At 43.5% G+C, this 16014-nt stretch overlaps 1 long non-coding RNA gene across 15 annotated transcripts in view; it reads right to left on the reverse strand.

Moving 5' to 3' along the window:
• Nucleotides 1–16014, reverse strand: part of LOC143295679 (uncharacterized) — a 79762-nt gene that overhangs the window by 63072 nt on the left and 676 nt on the right. For 3 of the 15 annotated variants that reach the window (XR_013057056.1, XR_013057053.1, XR_013057064.1), the window contains exon 1: nucleotides 444–797. The exons of 3 other annotated variants lie outside the window; for them this stretch is intronic. This is a non-coding gene — a long non-coding RNA (uncharacterized LOC143295679). Of the gene's footprint in view, nucleotides 1–443; nucleotides 800–3278; nucleotides 3297–16014 lie in introns of those variants that run through there. 9 more of the 15 variants (XR_013057055.1, XR_013057054.1, XR_013057059.1 and 6 more) reach the window with 9 other exon arrangements.

Genomic DNA, 16014 nt, shown 5'->3' on the forward strand with positions numbered 1-16014 from the left:
TGTAGTTTTATTTGTTTTTCCTGCTGAAGTGGATTTTTCTGCAGAATTTTGCCAGGAACAACCCTTTTGTTGCCGTGGGTTCTTTTATGTGCACTAAGTGTATGCTGCACACAGAACCTTGGTTTATTGTCTCATCCAAATGACTAACGCCCAGACCACCACTCAAGGTCTAGTGGAGGGGGAGAAAATATCAGCGGCTGAGCTGTGATTTGAACCAGCGCGCTCAGATTTTCTCGCTTCCTAGGCGGATGCGTTACCTCTAGGCCATCACTTCACTATATATATGTGTGTGGATGCATGTATGCATCCCTCCCAGTGCTCACAGTATCACTGCCAAATGACCAGAGAAAAACAGCACGGACAATGCATCATACAGACTGCAGAAACGAGGAAAAATTAAGAAGAAGATATCAGATTGGGTGAAGTCCTGTATATATACATACCTCCGTGTATTGTCAAGGCTAGGCCACTTGACCTTGAGTGGTGATCTTGGTGCTAGTCTTTTGGCCGAGATGCTGAATCAAGGTCCCGTGTTCAGCATACACTCAGTGGCGAATGTTAAAGAACACATGGCAACAAAAGGGATGTCCTTGGTAAAATTCTGTACAGAAATCCACTCTGAAAGGAAAAGAAATACACCTACAGACTGAACTGTACTGTAGAGACACACACCCCCAAGGCTGAGCAGCCAGGATTTCACACAGAAAAAGCTTTCATCACCACAAAAAAAAAAAAAAAAAAAAAAAGTAATACAATAAAATGCAATGGTCTGCTTTGAACCGAAAGCTTCTCGTCTCACCCACGACCTTCCCACCCGGCCCTGACTACAGTGGATACACTTAACTTCTGTTGGTTTTATGTTGAAGACAACCAGCAGTTATCGTGGTAGGAACACTTGAAACGGGCAATTTCAAAGATACAGCAGTTATCACATGACCAGGCATAATTACTGATATCTTGTTTTGAAATGGTGAATTTGGAACCAAGGACAGGTTTAGATAAAGAAGCTGCATGTTTCTTTTCTTCATTATCACATATCAACGTATCAAATCGCAAGCAGCATGTGTTTATTTTCTAAATCTTCAGCAATCATTACGGTAGCACGCGTTTCATGCGCGTATTTTCTTCACATCCAACTGGACACTAACAGTATCAGTATCAGTAGCTCAAAAAGGCCTCACTACGTTTGGTTAAATCCATATATGCTACACCACATCTGCCAAGCAGATGCCTGACCAGCAGCGTAACCCAACGTAACACTAACAATGAAGGGATTTGTGCTGTCTTCCTCTTCACATCCAATTTGACACTATCAAGGGATTTGTGTGCTTATTCTCTTTAAATCCAAAATAAAACTAATGGAGGAATCATGTACTTTTCTTCATATCACAAGGCAGTTCTGTATTTAGTTTCTTCACAACATTTACCGCCGAGATGCAAACAACCATCATCACAGTCTTACATTACCAAATTCTTTTAAAACAAACATTAAGATTACCCATTCTCTAAAATCATCCATCATTCATGTTCAAACACCAAAATCACTGAAAACTAAATAAAACAGTATTCCAAACCATTTTTAAAACAAATCACTCAATAAACCAACACATAAACTCATCAACTGAAGTACCGCCCACCCACACACACTAAAACAAGTGAAACAAAAGCAACATAAAGTAAACTAAAACAACCAAAATAAAGAATGAACTTACAAAAATCAAATCAAGAAAGGAAAACAAATCAAAAGCGCACACACAAAAATCCCAACTTCCAAGCAGCCAGCAAAGAAATCCATGTCTGCACAACCACACCCTCACACCTTTTGCTGAACACAGAAGACGATGAAATCCATATGTCTCAACAACCACACCCTCACACCTCTTACACACACTCACACCTCTTGCTGAACACGGAAGACGAAGAAATCCATACGTCTCAACAACCACACCCTCACACCTCTTACACACCTTCACACCTCTTGCTGAACACGGAAGACAATGAAATCCATCAACTCAACAACCACACCCTCACACCTCTTACACACCACCTCTTACACACCCTCACACCTCTTGCTGAATGCTGAAGACGATGAAATCCATATGTCTCAACAACTACACCCTCACACCTCTTACTGAACACGGAAGACGATGAAATCCATACGTCTCAACAACCACACCCTCACACCTCATGCTGAACATGGAAGATGATGAAATCCATGTCTGAACAACCACACCCTCACACCTCTTACACACCCTCACACCTCTTGCTGAACACGGAAGATGAAGAAATCCATACGTCTCAACAACCACACCCTCACACCTCTTACACACCCTCACACCTCTTGCTGAACACGGAAGATGAAGAAATCCATACGTCTCAACAACCACACCCTCACACCTCGTGCTGAACACGGAAGACGAAGAAATCCATACGTCTCAACAACCACACCCTCACACTTCTTGCTGAACACGGAAGATGAAGAAATCCATAAGTCTCAACAACCACACCCTCACACTTCTTGCTGAACACGGAAGATGATGAAATCCATGTCTGAACAACCACACCCTCACACCTCTTACACACCCTCACACCTCTTGCTGAACACGGAAGACGAAGAAATCCATACGTCTCAACAACCACACCCTCACACCTCTTGCTGAACGCAGAAGACAATGAAATCCATACATCTCAACAACCACACCCTCACACCTCTTGCTGAACACGGAAGACGAAGAAAAGAAAGCAGCAGCAACAAGATCATCCAGTCAACCATGACTTCCCCCCACCCCCTGCCCCGCACCTGCACTTCCCCCCCACACATCCACCAGTTCTGCCCTGCCTGGCGGTGGTGATGCTGGCTGGATGACAAAAGGCCACAGCAGCTCAGCAATTATCCCTCATCAACAAGGGCCTCAAAGCGGCTCAGCAATTATCCCTCATCAACAAGGACCTCAAAAATAATAATATCAGTTTCAGTAGCTCAAGGAGGCGTCACTGCGAACAGACGAATCCATATACGCTACACCACATCTGCCAAGCAGATGCCTGACCAGCAGCGTAACCCAACACACTTTGGCCTTGAGAAGAAAAAAAAAAATTATTCTCATATAAAAAAAATAATGGATACTTATAGAGTACACTATCCAGAAATCTGCTCTGGGTGCTTTACAAAACACTTTTGTTTGCATAACACATTACATCAATGGTACGTACACACACCAAAATGTGACGAACACACACACACACACACAAACACACACACAAACACACACACAAACCTTTTCCAGTCTCTGCCACAGCTTCCCTCCATCCTTCTCACAGCAGTGTAGGCTTGGTTTGGGTCAATCGATGGATGGATGGGATGGATGGATGGATGGGAAGATGAACAGATTGTATGGGCCAACTTCGCTCTGCTCTCTTCTAAGGAGGGCCGGGGGGGGGGGGGGGGGGGGTGGTGTCATGGTGGTGTTATCACTGCCATCTTATTGTTCCCCCCCCCCCCATCCCCCTTCACCACCCTGAAGGCAGGAACAGAACCACTAGAATCAGATGGTGGAAACTGGACATCATCAGGGATCTACGTTTATCTATAAAAAATTTAAAAAAATAAAAAAAAGAAGAAGAAAAAACAAGAAGAAAAAAAAAAAGAAGAAGAAAAAAAAAAAAAAAAAAAAAAAAAAAATCAGTCTGTCATCTTCACTGTTGTTATCGCTGTAGTTTGGAAACCAGCTGAGGGTCAACTGGAGAAGGATCACTTACATCACAGAATCTCACGGTGATGAAAGAGAGTGATGATCAGTATTACTGGTTGCTGTATCAAAGAAAATTTTGCAGATGTATAGGGCAATATCATTACTGCCAGTTCAGTTATAATATTATGAATGAAAAGAAAAAAAGTATGGTTTCAAACAATCTGTTCATATGAAAGAAAAGAAAAAAATTATGGTTTCAAACAATCTGTTCATAATGAAGAAAAGAAAAAAAGTATGGTTTCAAACAATCTGTTCATATGAAAGAAAAGAAAAAATTATGGTTTCAAACAATCTGTTCATAATGAAGAAAAGAAAAGAAGTATGGTTTCAAACAATCTGTTCATATGGAAGAAAAGAAAAAAATTATGGTTTCAAACAATCTGTTCATATGAAAGAAAAGAAAAAAATTATGATTTCAAACAATCTGTTCATAATGAAGGAACAGAACCACTAGAATCTGATGGTGGAAACTGGACATCATCAGGGATCTACATTTATCTTAAGAAAAAAAAAAAAAAAATCTGTCATTGTCACTGTTGTTATCGGTGTAGTTTGGAAACCAGCTGAGGGTCAACTGGAGAAAGGATCACTTACATCACAGAATCTCACGGTGATGAAAGAGAGTGATGATACGTATTACTGGTTGCTGTATCAAAGAAAATTTTGCAGATGTATAGGGCAATATCATTTCTGCCAGTTCAGTTATAATATTATGAATGAAAAGAAAAAAAAAAGTATGGTTTCAAACAATCTGTTCATATGAAAGAAAAGAAAAAAAGTATGGTTTCAAACAATCTGTTCACGTGAAAGAAAAGAAAAAAAAAGTATGGTTTCAAACAATCTGTTCACACGAAAGAAAAGAAAAGAAGTATGGTTTCAAACAATCTGTTCATAATGAAGAAAAGAAAAGAAGTATGGTTTCAAACAATCTGTTCATATGGAAGAAAAGAAAAAAAGTATGGTTTCAACCAATATATTCATATGAAAGAAAAGAAATTAGTATGGTTTCAAACAATCTGTTCAACCGCTTCCTCGCATATCAAAAAGACAGCTTTGTTTGGGCTTAACACCTTCAATACACAGAAAATAGACATACGTATATTATGGTTTGTTATTTTGTGAAAGTCTTTGTCTTTTTTTTTTAATATGATAAACTTCAGTACAAGAAGTGTGTGTGTGTGTGTGTCTGTGTGTGTGCATGCATGCGTGCATGTGTTCGTCTGTGTGTGCGCATGGGGTATGTGTCTGTGTCAGTGTTTATACAAAAGAGAGATGAGAAAGAGACAGAGACAAAGTGCAGGTGTGCATATTTGAGAGAAAGAGATTGGGGGGGAGGGGGGGGGGAGGGAAGGAGAGAGATAGCATGTGTGTGTGTCTGTGTCTGTGTCTGTGAGTACATGTACGTGTGTGTCTGTGTGTGTGTGTCTGTGTGTTGAGGGACGGGGCGGTGGATGTGGGGAAAGGAACCATGACAACGGAGCCATGTCAACAGCTAAACAGGAGAGACCAGTTTGTGGGGTGGGGTGGATACCATGTCTGCCAGGGTCAAGGTATCAGCTTCAAGCTTGGTGATGTTACAGAACAAGAGGGGGGGGGGGGGGGGTGGAAGAATGTGTGTGTGTCAAACACTGGACCAGACAGCACAGCCAAGGGATTAATCTGGCGTCGTCGATGTAATGTCACTTGATATCACTAAACTGATTAGGAATCCCGGCTCCGTTTTTCATGCGTGTTGAAATTGTATAATTTTGTGATACTTATGTCCCTGAGAGGGATATGGGAGGGAAGGGGGGGGGGGATTTGTGTGAAGCCTGGGTAGTGTGTGTGTGTGTGTGTGTGTGTGTGTGTGTGTGTGTGTGTGTGTGTGTGCATGTGCGTGCATGCATGCGGGCACGTGTGCGTCTGTGTGTGTGCATGGGGTATGTGTCTGTGTGTCTGTGTCTGTGTCAGTGTGTATACAAAAGAGAGATGAGAAAGACAGAGACAGAGACAAAGTGCAGGTGTGCGTATATGAGAGAAAGAGATTGGGGGCGAGGGGGTGATGGGAGGGAAGGAGAGAGATAGCATGTGTGTGTGTCTGTGTCTGTGAGTACATGTACATGTGTGTCTGTGTGTTGAGGGACGGGGCGGGTGGATGTGGGGAAAGGAACCGTGACAACGGAGCCATGTCAACAGCTAAACAGGAGAGACCAGTTTGTGGGGTGGGGTGGATACCATGTCTGCCAGGGTCAAGGTATCAGCTTCAAGCTTGGTGATGTTACAGAACAAAAGGGGGTGTGTGGAAGAATGTGTGTGTGTCAAACACTGGACCAGACAGCACAGCCAAGGGATTAAACTGGCGGCGTCGATGTAGTGTCACCTGATATCACTAAACTGATTAGGAATGCCGGCTCCGTTTTTCCTCATGGGTGTTGAAATTGTATAATTTTGTGATACTTATGTCCCCGAGAGGGATATGGGGGAAGGGGGGGGGGGTTGTGTGAAGCCTGGGTAGTGTATGTGTGTGTGTGTGTGTGTGTGTGTGTGCTGTGTGTCTGTGTGTGTCTGTTTTCTATGATGTTATAGATGCATGATCTTGTATAGCAAACACGGATGTGTTATGTTTCAGTTAAAACACCTGTAAAACAGAGGCCAGAGGAAAAGGTTAGCTATGCACACACACACACACACGAACACTTGTAGCACACACTCTAGAATGCATACATGAAAACACACACACACACACACACACACACATGTTCGCACAAGTCAAGTCTGGGCGAAACCTTCAAAAGTATGAATAATAAGACGGTAGCAAACAACAATGAACACCAGTTTCAGTTTCACTTTCTCAAGGAGGCGTCGCTGCGTTCGGACAAATCCATACACGCTACACCACATCTGTTGAGCAGATGCCTGACCAGCAGCATAACCCAACGTGCTTAGTCAGGCCTTGAGTGCATGCTTACATATTTGTGTACCTATGAAAGTGGATTTCATTTTACGTAATTTCGCCAGAGGACAACACTCTCGTTGCCATGGGTTCTTTTTCAGTGCGCCAAGTGCGTGCTGCACACGGGACCTCGGTTTATCGTCTCATCCGAAAGACTAGACGCTCAGTTTGATTTTCCAGTCAAACTTAGGAGAAAGGGCGAGAGCGGGATTCGAACCCACACCCTCACGGACTCTCTGTATTGGCAGCTGAGCGTCTTAACCATTCTGCCACCTTCCTCCAATGAACACCAAAAACCAGACAGTCCAAAGCATGTCTGGCAGGGGAGGAGTCTGCACAAGAGATTGGTGACAGGCCCGAGGGAGGGAGGGATGGAAAGAAGGAAGGAGCTTGATCAGAAACAAACAACAAGTCAAACAAGGTCGACAAGTGGACTACACTGTGAGAACTTCCCAACCCTTCACACAGGTGCACGCAGGTGACAAGACGTCAAGCACCATCCAACGGCTGACGAGGCTGTCAACAGCACACGGCAAGGGTGTCACTGACACGCCAGAGAGCAAGCCCCTCTTTCAGTTTCTCAAGGAAAAATCCATATCCCTACACATGTGGAGTGATGGCCTTGAGGTAACGCGTCCGCCTAGGAAGCGAGAGAATCTGAGCGCGCTGGTTCGAATCACGGCTCAGCTGCTGATATTTTCTCCCCCTCCACTAGACCTTGAGTGGTGGCCTGGACGCTAGTCATTTGGATGAGACGATAAACCAAGGTCCCGTGCGCAGCATGCGCTTAGCGCATGTAAAAGAACCCATGGCAACAAAAGGGTTGTTCCTGGCAAAATTCTTTAGAAAAATCAACTTCAATAGGAAAAACAAATAAAACTGCACGCAGGAAAAAATACAAAAAAAATGGGTGGTGCTCTCAGTGTAGCGATGCACTCTCCCTGGGGAGAGCAGCCCGAATTTCACACAGAGAAATCTGTAGTAATAAAAAGAAATACAAATACAAATACATCTTGGCAGATAGCTGACCAGCAACGAGGCCAGACTGGGATTTGAACCCAGTTCCTCACAGTCACTTGTCTTGGCAGATAAGCGTCAGACCATTCTGCCACCTTCATTCTGCACAATGATGGTAAAAGTACAACTCATTTGTATTTGTATTCCATTTTATCAAAACAGATTTCTCTGTGTGAAATTTGGGCTGCCCTCCCCAGGCACGGCGTGTCACTACACTACAGCGCCACCCCTTTTTTTTATATTTTTTTCCTGCGTGCAGTTTTACTTGTGTTTCCTATCCAAGTGGATTTTTCTACAGAATTTTGCCAGGAACAACCCTTTTGTTGCCGTGGGTTCTTTTATGTGTGCTAAGTGCATGCTGCATATGGGACCTTGGTTTATCGTCTCATCCGAATGACTAGCGTCCAGACCACCACTCAAGGTCTAGCGGAGGGGGAAAAAATATCAGCAGCTGAACCGTGATTCGAACCAGCACGCTCAGATTCTCTCGCTTCCTAGGCGGGCGCGTTACCTCCAGGCCATCACTCCACACTCATAATTATACCAGCATACAGAAACCAGTGTGCCCGGAAAAGGGAGAGCTCTGAACAGAGAACAGTGCTCCTGTGTTCAAAATGCCCCAGGCAGCATCAAATCAGAATGGAAAAAAAAAAAGAAAAGAATTCCACAGTTCACTACACGAAGACACATTCTGAACCAAGAAAAAGCTGAATACCAAATGGGATCAATAGAAAAGCAGTCTTTATCCATACAGCTGAGGATTTTAAGAAAGACCATCCCTCTCAAGATGAAGAAAATACAACAGATAACCATGTCATCCATGGCTGAACGTTTCGGACAAGCTTCACATTTGAAGATTATCAATGTTTCAACAACCTGCCCTCTTCTGACGATCAAAGGGGTCACGTAGACGTGCGACCTTGAACTCTGGCAGGCAAACAAAGGAGGTCCCGGAGAGAAGTGTTCTGTTATCAACCCATTAACAGATAGCAGCCCGGCACCCAGAACGAAAAAAAAAAGCAGCCAAACAACGAAAACAGGACCACCTGAAATTGAACAATGCCATCTTGTTCGACTAAATTCTTTGCAGTGTGTCAGTTTAATACTGGGGATGCACAGCAACAAATCCACTACGGCGGTCGATACAAGAAAGGACAACAGAGCATGTCACATACTGGACTGCACAGCACAACATTAACTTTCCAGCTTGGTATTGTTTCATACTGACTTTGCCATATTTGTTTAATACGTTGTGCAAGTGTGTGTGTGTGTGTGTGTGTGTGTGTGTGTGTGTGTGTGTACAAAAAAGTGTGTATGGGTGTGTGCATGCAGGCAGTTGCATGTACAAGAGCATGTGCATATGTGTGTGTGTGTGTGCATGCGCATTTGTATTTGTGCACGCATTTTTAAAAAGTGGAAAGGTGGTACTGTTATCAGGCTTGCTTTACAATGACATGAGTGATTTTGCCACGTAATGTTTCGTGTCAAACTTGACTGTTTGGCTTGTAATCTGTGTATATAATCACAGGCATCACCACACTTAATTTCTCTCACTGAGGTAATAGGAAATTTTCTATCTAAAATTACTTTTAAATAACATACCGTGACCCAACTAGTGCAGACTCCGGCATGGGTCTGACATTCCTGTCCTGTGCAAACTACTATCCGCCTATGCAGAGAAAATTAAAGTACTACGGCCGATAACCTCCCGAAAGTAGGTAACGTCCCCTTTGTCCCCCTGGCTAGCGCCCTCTTTTTCCGGCAGCCATCTCGACACCTGTTCCTGTGCACTTCATACGACTAAGTTTTTCACATTTTCTATCTATCGATTCTTTGGCGTTTCTGAGGTAATAGAAGTTATTCCGATTCTGATCCGGAGCCTTTCAGAGCTCACTGCTCTCATGCTGCTCATTCCAACTCCCCTCCCCCAACCCACCCACACACAGCCACACTCAGTCTCGTCTTCCCCAGTTCCTGTGCCAGCAGTCCACAAGGTTCAGGAGAAAAGTATCCACAGGCAGACCCCAACTGCTCGATAAAGAAGTCTTCGAGAGGGATCTGGCGTCCTTCTAAGCCGAGCTGAACACCCGAGAAGATGTAAAACGATCGGTGTTGGAGGCAGACGGTGCAGAAATGCCTCTCCTCTCTAAGTTGCCCAGCGTTTCCGATGTAAAGAGACTGAAGGGAAAGCCCCTCCCTACAAAACCACACAGTCAAACCAGTGTCAGACTTAACAGTGTTGCGCAGTGTGTGCGGCGGGAGGGAAAGGTGCTGTCACTGTTTGGCCACTGGAAGGCTGCACTCCAGAGGAGACCCTGCACCGATGCCGAAGTCACTTTGGTGGTGGTGTTCAGTGGTGCCTGTTCTGATTCAACAGACATAGGGCACTACCCACTCAATCAGCCCACTCTGACAACAGAAAGCGCTTAATTCTGGGATCCAGAATGAGTCGGTGTCTTCTCCAGACAGACCATCATCACATCCCCACAAAGACAGCTTCCGACAATCTGCAGTCGCCAAAGACTTTGGCAAGCATGAAAGTGGAGGGAAAATCAAAGCTGATTCACTATGAGTGCATGCAGAACTTGTTCTGTACAGCTCAAAATAGGCAGTTCTACAGAAATCTGTTCACTATGAGTGCATTCAGAACTTGTTCTGTGCAGTTCAAAACGGGCAGTTCTACGGAAATCTGTTTTTCCAACAAAGAATCTGGTCAAGAAAAATATTTACCCATATCGCAGATGGAAGATGATTCAGTACTGTTTTATACCTGAGTAAAGACTGGAGTACACAAACAATAAAAAGGACATAGGAGACAGAAAAAAAAATACAGTTTATAAATCCTCTGTGAAAGTGTAAAGTGGCCAAAAAGACCTTGATGCATGTTTCAACTCATTTTACAAAACAAGAGCATTAGTTAACTGCACTAAACAGATGTTTGGACATTTGTAAAAAAAAAAAAAAAAAAAAAAACCCCAAACAAACAAAAACAACAAAAAAAACATTTAAAAAAAAATAAAGACATCTATTCCAGTATTTCGTGCACATGCACAAGTGTGAATTTTTGCAGTTGCGCGTGTGAGCATGTGCATGCATGTGCGTACTCACATAATCACCATATGCATGCATGAAAACACACGCGCACAAACACACACACACACACACACAGACCATCATTACAACCACCACCACCGCCACCATACCAAACCAACACACACACTCTTTCCATCCATCCATCAACCTCTTTAATCTGCCCACTCGCTATCCAAGTGTTTACTTTATACTTAAGTATCTAGTGACCTAGTTATCCCAGCAAACACTCTCTCTCTCTCTCTCTTTCTCCATACACCTGTCTATCTCATTTTGTTGATCGCTTTAAATAAAAGCCTATGGACTGAAATACCAAACGATACCAAGCACAAAAAGGAGTCCAGGACAGTTTGTTTTCTCCTTCTTGAGTCTGCCCTGAATTCATCAAAATTTCTATTCCCACTGACACTTTACACATCAGCAAATGATAACTGAAAAAGAAAATGCCGAGATTCCAAATACAGCTCTTGACCTATTTTAATGTGTATTGGTACATCATATACATAGTCATAGTCTTTGTTTGACAACATTTCAACACTGACCTTTGGAACGTCTTCACTTATTCAGACTGTTGGTAGAAATATACTCTGTTCAGTTAGCATATCACTCACTGTCTCTCTATATATATGTATATATATGCATATATAAAGATATATATCGTGGATAGTAACTCCTGCCAGCTGTTGACTCTGCACTAGGACAAAGTGTGCTAGTCGTAAGACGACTGTCGGTTGAAATAAGAAATACAATAAAACTCTGCACACATGCTGTCCACTCATTTAATCATCTTCTTCTTGAAATTACTTCAAATTTTTACCCTATTGGGTTTCTTCACACAGCATGCATAGCTGCATGATTGTGAGTGTTGAGCAAGGATCTGTCCTAATGAGTGGTGAGCAAGGATCTGTCCTCATGAGTGTTGAGCAAGGATCTGTCCTCAGTGTTGAGTGATGAGCAAGGATCAATCTGTCCTGATGAGTGTTGAGCAAGGATCTGTCCTGATGAGTGTTGAGCAAGGATCTGTCCTGATGAGTGTTGAGCAAGGATCTGTCCTGATGAGTGTTGAGCAAGGATCTGTCCTGATGAGTGTTGAGCAAGGATCTGTCCTCATGAGTGTTGAGCAAGGATCTGTCCTCGTGAGTGTTGAGCAAGGATCTGTCCTCGTGAGTGTTGAACAAGGATCTGCCCTGATGAGTGTTAACTAGGATCTGTCCTGATGAGTGTTGAGTGATGAGCAAGGATCGATCTGTCCTGATGAGTGTTGAGCAAGAATCTGTCCTGATGAGTGTTGAACAAGGATCTGTCCTGATGAGTGTTGAGCAAGAATCTGTCCTGATGAGTGTTACCTAGGATCTGTCCTGATGAGTGCTGAGCAAGGATCTGTCCTGATGAGTATTGAACAAGGATCTGTCCTGATGAGTGTTAACTAGGATCTTTCCTTCTGAGCATTCATACACCTATGGTACATGATCTGTGTGTGTGTGTGTATGTGTGTAGGCATGTGTGTGTGCATGTGTGTGCATGTATGAATGTGTGTGTGTGTGTGTGTGTGTGTGTGTGTGTGTGTGTGTGTGTGCATATGCCTGTGTGCGTGCACACATGTAAGTGTGTGCATGTGTATTGTATTGTATTTATTGTATTATAATGTAATGCATTACTTTTGAAATGCTGATGATCGTGTGTGCTCTTATAGAGAGAGGGGGTGTGTGTGTGAACATGCGTATATGTATGTGTATGTGTGTCTCTGTGTGTGTCTGTGTCTGTGTGTGCATGTGTGTGCACATGCGAGTGTGTGCATGCATGTGTGTGTGTGTGTGTGTGTGTGAGTGAGTGTACGTGTAGGTCTGTGCCTGTACACCAAAACGTCTGCATACACACATCCACACGTCCCATCCCATCACGCAGCAGGGACTACAGGACTCCGAAGGCAGGGATGGACAGGATACCGTGACCCAGTCTGCCTTATGACAAAACAAACCCAACCCTTCAACCAATATTTATCTTCTGTCAACAAGCCAGGTCTTCAATCTCTTTCCCCTGCCGACACACTTTCCTTGGCGTGCTGAGCGGTGACACGTTGTACAAGGCAGGGAAAGGTCCCACGTCATACCCGGGTATCCAACAAGAGCACAGCTACTCCAGGCAAAAGCAAACACCCGTATCTCTCAGGTGTGTGTACCTGCCCCCCCCCACACCCCCCACCCCACACACACACCCACCCACCTTCCCTACCCCCATCCTCACACCAGTCCCCCACCCCCTGGCCCCCACTCCTCCTCCCCCTTGTCATAAAGTGCTAAATCACCCCCCCCCCAAACCCCACCACCACCATCCCCCAGATTGTAAACGCCAGGAAAGGGCCCTGACAACCAGCCCCTACCCCCCCCCCCCCCATGCCCCCTCCAGACTTTCCACCCCCACCCCCAACCAAACCATCCCGGATGTAGCTGATAAGCCAGGTGGGGAGCGTGTGTGTGGCTACGTGCGAAACGAAACGCTGGAGTGGACATGCAGGATTGTAGGACACAGTATCCCCCCCAAGATCAGGGGACAGATTCACAGACTGATTTCCCCCCATAAAGCAGGTGTTTTCAAACGTTTCAATCCAGAGCGCAGACACATCTGACAGCCAGTCAAGTCTTTTCCTAAAATCAAGTGTTTCCAAACACTCTGCCCTCAGGAAGAAGCAGAGCAGGCAGTTTCAAATGTTTCTCTCACAACAACAGAAACCTTTGCTGAAGCAGTGTTTCAAACATTCCCCCCAAAGGACAGTCCTTCCCCCCCCCCCCGGCCCCCTAAATGGACAGTAGGACTATTACTTGAGCAGACAGGATGAAATGTTTCAATCACAAAGACAAAAACTTTTCCTGAAGCACAGTTTCAATGCTCCACCCTTACAACAGTCTTTTTTTTCTGAAAGGACAGTAGGACTATTAACAGTGCAGATATTTCAAATGTTTCAATCACAAGGATAAATTCCTTACCTGAAAGCCGAATTTCAAACACTCTATCCTAAGGACAATGTCTTTTTTTCTAAAAGCACAGAATGACTTTTCACAGAGCAGGTAATTTCAAATGCGTTTGTCATAAAGACAGGATCCTTCCAAAAGCTTATGGATTTAAAGGCAAAGTCCCAAGAAGGGCCAAGAGACTTTTTCCTAAGTAAGCATTGTTCTTAATACTTAAGCATCCCATGAAAGAAAAGAAACTTTTCCCGACAACACAAACTGCTTCAAATCCTCTGTCCCCAAATCTGGTGAAAGCAAGTATGGTTTCAATCTGTTCAACCACTTCCTCACATACTAAACATATGGTTTTGTTTGGGATTAACACTATGAACATACAGAAAATTGACATACATATATTATGATTTGGTATTTTGAGATTTTTTTTTTTTCTAAATGATAAACCTCAACAAAACAAGTTTTTAATTGTGTGTGTGTGTGTGTGTGTGTGTGCAAATCTGTGTGTGTGTGTGTGTGTGTGTGTGTGTGTGATCAAATCTCTGAGTGTGTGTGTGTATGTGTGTGCTTGTGTATGTATGTGTGTGTATGCATGTGAGTATGTGTAAACTTGATTAACCATTCGCTTCCACAGGCACACACACACATCCCACACCCACAGGCCCATTTCCCATCACCATCCTTATAAAAACATTTTTAAATATTAAAATATTTTTAAACAGTAAAAACAGTTGTGATATGAACCAGCCAGCCAACAGCAACAAAACCAAACTGACGACAAGCCCCCCCCCCCTCATCCCCCACCCCATCCACCCCCACACCACCCCCACACACACCTCCCCCTTATCACAGCTCTGAGTCACAGCATTATCAGCGTTCCCAGGGACAAAAGCCCTTCACAAAGGCCTGGGAAAATTGCACACACACACACACACACACACACACCAGACACACTGTTTCATGAAGACTGCCTCAAGCAAGGAAAGGGAGGTCTGGAGGGGGAGGGGGGGTGGAGGTGGATGAAAGAAGAAAGAATGTAATCTGCCAAACCATTGTATCAAAGGCTTTCTAATTACGACACTTTTTTAAAAAAATTTTAAAAAATTTATGCTGTCCCACCGTTATCTGAAAATCCTCACCCAGTGTACTGACCAAGGGAGCACTGAGTGTCATGAATGATAAAAATAATGCTGATGGGCAGCTGGAGGGAGGGAAATTACACCGACAGGACAGGTAGTGATTTGGTTGTGTGTGGGGGGTGTGGGGGGTGGGGAGTGTAGGGGGTATGTATGTATGTGTGTGTGTGTGTGTGTGTGTGTGTGTGTGTGTGTGTGTGTGTGTGTCAGCATGCATGCTCTTTGACAGCCGAAAAGGTGTCAGCAGCAATTCTTTTTTTTCCTCAATTAATATGGTGGGAAGGGAAAGCATCTCAGCCACATCTGAACCAGATCTTTGGGTCAGAGTTCTTTCCCATTTTGTGATTATCATTTTTCTGTTTTGAAAATTGTTTTGTGTGTGTGTGTGTGTGTGTGTGTGTGTGTGTGTGTGTGTGTGTGTGTATGAATTTGGAAACCAAAATTTAACTTTTTTTTAGCACAAAGTTTTATAGGACTTCCATTCTGCATGAGAAGAAAAAAAATGCTACATATCGTGTACTATATCCTAACATAATTACATAAACTTTCTCTGTATGCAACACTTCATTTTTTGTTCATCACAACTGATAGGAAAGACTATATAATGCATGACTAAGAACAAAAACAAGACTAGATGGGAGAAAGAAAACAAAAACAAAAAAACAGCACTGTATAACACCACTCTCATAGCCCATTTATTACGATAAATAAATGTGTGCTGAAGAGCATCACCGCTAAAATTTTATACCAGCAAACCATCATCAGTGTTAGACTTTATGGTCATCAGGATAGTATCTCTATTGATGACCTACCAAACTAATGCTGACACAGATAAAATCATTTTATACTGGCAAAACCATCAGTGTTAAGACTTTATAGTCATCACGATAGTATCTCCTGTAGATGACCTACCAAACTGACGTTGACACAGATAATAAAATCATTTTATACTGGCAAAACATCATCAGTGTTAGACTTTATGCTCATCACGATAGTATCTCCTGTAGATGACCTACCAAACTAATGTTGACACAGATAACAAAATCCTTAGTTCTGGACTAAAACACCACCTGCAGCAGACACATGGTCATCCGAAACTTACTCCAAACAGTGGAATATATTAT

This window comes from Babylonia areolata, chromosome 21 (genome assembly GCF_041734735.1).
Source record: "Babylonia areolata isolate BAREFJ2019XMU chromosome 21, ASM4173473v1, whole genome shotgun sequence".
Classification (NCBI taxonomy): Eukaryota; Metazoa; Mollusca; class Gastropoda; order Neogastropoda; family Buccinidae; genus Babylonia; species Babylonia areolata.